At 62.1% G+C, this 5,538-nt stretch overlaps 1 long non-coding RNA gene across 2 annotated transcripts in view; it reads right to left on the reverse strand.

Annotated features, from left to right (window-relative positions):
- LOC125618111 overlaps positions 1-3,880 on the reverse strand; it is a 23,001-nt gene extending 19,121 nt beyond the window's left edge. Inside the window, exon 1 of one of the 2 annotated variants that reach the window (XR_007349353.1) lies at positions 3,374-3,880. This is a non-coding gene — a long non-coding RNA (uncharacterized LOC125618111). The remainder of the gene's footprint in view (positions 1-3,373) is intronic. The other variant, XR_007349354.1, reaches the window with a different exon arrangement.
- Positions 3,881-5,538: the final 1,658 nt, after the last annotated feature.

Consider the following 5,538-nt stretch of genomic DNA (forward strand, 5'->3'; position numbering starts at 1 on the left):
GGCCCAGGTCTCCCCATCACACCACCCAAGTCGCTGGGCGGACCCCAGCTCTGCCCACACACCCATGGGGAAGGTAGCCGCGCCCCAGCAGACAGCTCGGACCTCAGGGGTCAGGCCCGGCACCTTCTCCGGAGCTATGACTGGGTTCTGTGGAGCCCAGAGTCTTGCCCTAAAGAAGCCATGAGACTGGAAATAGGATGCCTCCTCCAGCTCCCCATCCCACACTTTCCTCAGAGATCAGGTCAGGGCCCATCCACCCAGGGAGGGGCGGGGCTTGGGAGAGGTGGGGCTTAGGAGAGGAGAGGAGAAGCCAGTGACCCACAGGCTCAGGCGCAGGGGGAAGAGGCCCACCTGTCGTCTGGGCTGAGACCCTGACCCAGGGAAAGAGCGGAGGGAGCCCTCAGAGAGCAGCCCTGGCCCTGCTGCCTGCAGGTCTAGACCCCAGCAGCCTGCGAAACAGGGCCCTGGCCCCCATTCTTCCACCCTCACAGACCCCCTCCAGGGTGGGATAGGTGCCCGGCCCCCTCCCAGCGCAGGGGCTGGGGGCTCTGTCCTATAGACTCCTAGTCCTCATGCAGAGGCCTCCCAAGGACACCTGAGACTTCCAAGTGGAGTTCAGAGGGTCCGATGGCCCAGGAAAGGGCTGTCCCTGCCCTTCCCACCCCTTGGCTTGGCCAGGGAGGCGCCAGTGGGCGTGAGAGATGCTCTTCTAGGCAGTGAGCCAGGGACGGTCAGCGCTGCACCAGGGACAGCTCAAGGGGAGAGCAGGACGTCTGCTGGGGGAGGTGGCAGGACCCTGCCATGTGGTTTTGGGCATGGGTGACTTCCAGCCAGGACAGTCAGGTCTGGTATAAGTGAGGCTGGGGGCATGCAACCCCATGGAGCGCCAGGATTTGGAGGTGTTGAATCTGGGACCCTGAGGGACCCTGATGACCACCTGCCCCTCTCCGTGGCCTCTGAAGACTTGGCACAGTATGGGGGTAACCCCTGCTCTTAGGGGCCATATTGGGGAGCACAGAAGGGAAAAATGCCCTCAGCATCACCCAGAAATCCCAACAGAGCCACTTGTGACCCTGTGTAAATGTCATGTCCTGCCCCCAAGGAACAAGGGCAAGCAAGCTAATGTCTTGACAGCTGGGACAGGGAGACAGTACCCCCAGGAAGAAACCAAAGCTCTGTGGGTCCAAAGGGTGGGCCAGGGGACCTGCCTGCCCAGGCCCAGTGGGAGGAGGACAGTGCCATCCTGCGTGGGGCCCACCCGACCAACTGGAGGGTCTCAGCTGCCGTGGGCCTGGGGTAAATGTGTCCTGAAGCCCCCAGAGCAGTGCCCCTGGCTTCTACGGGAAGCATGCCAAGATCTCCCCTGCTCTCCCCGCTGACCCTGCCCAGCCTTGGCCTTCATGGGGATTCCCAGGTGGGGGCCCCCCACTCCTGGTACCAGGGACTTCTCTGACACCCTGCAGAGGAAAAACCCAGTTGTCTTGTCACCTTGTGGAAGGACAGCCCCACCCAGCGGCAGGTCTCAGTTTCATTCTGACGGGTCAATATCACGCTTTCCCTCTGCACACTTTGGGGGAGGGTCCTTGGGTCTCCCGGACCCCTCAGGGCTCAAGGAGGGTCTGCCTGGCTCTCCAGCCAGCTCCTAACAGACCTGGCACAGGGCAGCCCCGGCCCCTGGGACCTGCACCAAGACGCCTGGGGATCAGCTGTGCCTGCCAGCGCTGCGGGCAGCCTTGACCGTGTCCCCTCCGACCTGGCATTTGAGACAGCTGGGAGGGGGGTGGCCAAGAAAGGGCTGAGGAGGAAGGGGGGCCAGCCAGGCGGCCTAGTCTGTGTCCTTCTATGGGTATGAGGTGGCAGGGACGGCGCTGACGTGAGGACACACTTCCCGGCCGGGACACAGCTGTCACCCAGTCACCCTGCTTTCAGAACCAGCAGCCTGTGTGCTGGGGGGGGGCCTACAGACCTGGCGGGGTGTGTGCCGGCCCTCCATGGCCTCTCGTGCTGCACGTGCCCCTACCTGGAGGAAGGCTGCATGGAGCCCCTCCATGGGGCCGGGTGGCCCCTGACAGCCTGGGCCAGGCTCACATGTTCTGAGCCAGGGCCAGCCCTGGCCTCTGCTGAGCCTCCGATGCTCCTTCTGCCGGTCAGGGTCCCTCGGTAGCCCACAAGCCAATTCCAGAATGGCGTTTGCAGTGAGCGGCTGAGGGTAGACAGTCCTCCTCCGCCCTAACCCCCAGACGCACCCAGCTCCCCTCTCTGGCCTGCTCGTGGGCTCAGACAGAGCTACCACCTGCCATCTGCACAGGAGCAGGGGCCAGGATCCGCTTGGCAAGACCACCCAAGGTTGTGGAGACCCTGCTGCTTAGATGGGGCCCTCCACACGGCAGCATACAGCAGGGCCCTGCTGGTCACCCTCTACCCAGCAGCCCTGCAGCCGGCAGCAGCCGCAGGCCCCCAGGGGTCTCGCCATCTTCCCCTCACCTGTGTCTGGCTCCTTCCCTTCCACACACCTGGGCAGCAGCCCCACTGTCCTTCTCTGGACCAGCCTCGAGTCCCCCACGGGCTCCCCACCCCTGACTGTCAGAACGTGCTCCTCTGCTCCTCAGCGCCCTGCCTGCCCCCAGGTCCTCTGAGACGGATCCCAGGCAACTCAGGCCCATGGCCCCACTGGGCCTCCATGCCTGACCACCAACAGGCCCCCCAGGGGCCCTGGGCGCCAGGCCCAACGCTCAGGCCCACCCCAGCACAGGATGGGTGCTCAGTGTCTCCTCGGAGGCTGCTGCCTCCAGACCAGGCTGGAGCCCCGTCCCTGCCCATCGCTGCCCAGCTCTGGGGGTACAGAGGTCTGTCCTTTTTTCTTTTTTAGTGACCCACATGCCTCTGCCCATGTTCCCCTAAGATCTCAGCTGCCCAGCACCGTGCCTGACGCTCAGGACAGGTGTCTGCCCGCATCCTTGGGCTCCTCCATCACCATGGCCAGAAGAGCTGTGGCCAGGTAGCCCTTCTCCCGAGGCCGGGCCAGCTCCCAGGTCTCGGGGCAGAGCAGCTTCTCTCACGGGCCTGGGGGTAGGAGGCCAGGGTCCTGGCCCAGGGCGCCCCGCCTCACTTCCTCCCACAGCAGGTACTGCCTTCTGCAGCCAGGCAGGCCACATCCTGGCTCCCGCAGCCCCGCCGTCCTGGCCCTGGACCTAGGGCCCTACAGACTCATGGGGGAACTGGCCTCCCCAGTGAGGCCGAGTTGCAGAGGGAGACCGAGGGTCACCCACCTTCTTGGTGAGAAGGGCCCGGGAGGAACCCCTGGAGTAAGCGTTGTCCGAGCCTCTTACCCTCAGCAGAGCTCCCAGCCCAGGCCATGGCCGCAGACCCTTACCCTGTGCCTTCCTCTGCTAGCAGATCTTCCTGCTCCTCAGAGCCCAGGTCGCTGGGAGCCTCTGCCATGGTCCTCGCGCCTGGCCCCAATCCCTGCGCACTGTGTGCCCTGACTCTGTGTGTCTAGCAGGCGCGCAGCCGCCTGGGCCCCCACCCTGCTAGGTTTCACTTCCTCCTCGATGCAGGTTGAGGTTTGGGACCTATGGCTTGGGTTGGGGGTTGTTTTTTAATCTGTTGCTGCAACGGGAGAGGAAAAGAAAAACCCTAAAACCCAAGCAGCCATCAGGAAGTGTTAAGTAAGCTGCCGTCACCCAGGGTGACCAGAGGGGACGAGGGCAGGGGCGGGGCCCGGCAGCTCCCCGCAACTCAGTGCAGGTGCAGCCGGCTAGGACACCCCGACACCCCAGGGCCCCTGCCAGCAGCCCTGGCCCCCAAGTGCATTTGTGAGCGGCTGCTTCTCCCCAGAGCATTGGGAGCTGATTCACCCTCCCTAAAGCACCGCAGAAGCACTTTAGCCTCTGCATGAAGTCTTCCCGAGGCCTGCTCTGCTTGTGCCCCCTGCCTGCCGGGCCTGCTCTGCTTGTGCCCCCTGCCTGCCGGGCCTTGGGAGGGCTCTGAGGTAGAGAGGGTAGGAGAGAGGCCCAGGAGGCCAGGGACCTCCGTCCACCCGCACACAACTTAAGTGGCAGCAAAGGCCCACACCAGCCCCAAGCACGGGTCCCCACGCCACAAGCACTGGGCAGGCTTGACCAGGCGGGGCCCAGGGCTGCCAGGAAAGACCCAGGCCCTGTTGGGGTGGCCGCTTCCTCTCCAGCTGCCCTCCTGTTACATCAGCTGGACGTTTTCATCCTCACTCATGGCCCCCGAGTCCCCTTGGTGCAGGGCTGAGAGTACATGTGGCACATGAGAGAGCCCAGTGGCACTCTGTGTGTCCCCCTCCTGAACCCACCCTAAGAGGTCCCCGTGGGCTCCCAAATGGCAGCCCCCAGTCACCCCTCCCTCTCTGGTCAGCAGGCTTCTGCCCCAGCCAGTGTCCTGTGGTGACACTGAAGAGGATGGTCAGGTGGTGGCCCGTGTCCTCCCTCTCCTCGCCACTGCTGGAAGGCTGGACCAGCTTCTGCATCCTCAGGGCCCAGACCCAGGCAGGGCCTCCCCGAGGGAAGAGTCCTGTGGCCTGAATATGTCCCCTACCTGCATGTGTTGGAAGCAGGTCCCCAGGACAGCATGTCAGGGAATTACAGGGACATCTTGAAGGAGCTTTTGTCCTATAGCTCAGCAGTCTCTCTTAGGCTTGTGTCTCACCTGTGATGGCCTCTGCGTGCCATGAAGGAGCACCACCTCTTCACCAACATTCAGCACCATGTTCTTGGACCTCCCTGCCTCCAGAGCCCTGAACTCAACAAACCTCAGTGCTTCATGAATTACCCAATCTGAGGCATTTTGTCAGAGCAACAGAAAATGGATGCAGACCCTTAGGACCTGGAGGCCCACTGTGACTTGCCCAGTCCAACCCACTTTTTTTTCTTTCTTTTGGTTCAGGAGGTTAAACCCAGGGGTGCTTCACCACTGAACTGCATCCCCAGGTCTTGTTCCCGCTGTGGACCGGTGAGGAGTCCTCGCATCCCCAATGCTGAAGTATAACACCAGAGAAGCAGGCCGAGGCCCGTGGAGAGTGGACAGTGGAAGCTTTATTAAAGGTCAGCAGAAAGGACTTCTCCCCGGAGGAAGAAGGGGACCCAAAAGGCAGAATCCGTGGAAGGGGAGGTATCCCTCTTTTATAGCCAAGGTCTTCTTTCAGCTTTCCCACACTCCTGCCCTGTTTCCCGTCATCTCTCAGTGATAGAAAGCAGGTGGGAAGGCCCAACAGGTGGGGGACAGTGGGCTGGAGGAGTCATCTGGGCAGGAAGGGCCTGGGCGGCTTTTGGATTAGCCCCTCCCTGTTTGCTGGGAGCTGCTTCATTAACAGTTCCAATGGATGGGCTTGGCCTTGGGGACATTAACATTTCAATTTCCCCAAGTGCTGCTCTGCTTTCCTGGACTCCATTCTCGAAAATGGCCTCCATTTTCTTTATCTACTCCATATTAGACCCTATTTACCTAACTACACTAACTACCTATCTGTAAATCTGGCTTCAATATTAGGGGGCAGAGTCTCACAAAGTTGCT

The sequence above is a fragment of the Marmota marmota genome, unplaced genomic scaffold (genome assembly GCF_001458135.2).
Source record: "Marmota marmota marmota unplaced genomic scaffold, marMar, whole genome shotgun sequence".
In the NCBI taxonomy this organism is placed as follows: Eukaryota; Metazoa; Chordata; class Mammalia; order Rodentia; family Sciuridae; genus Marmota; species Marmota marmota.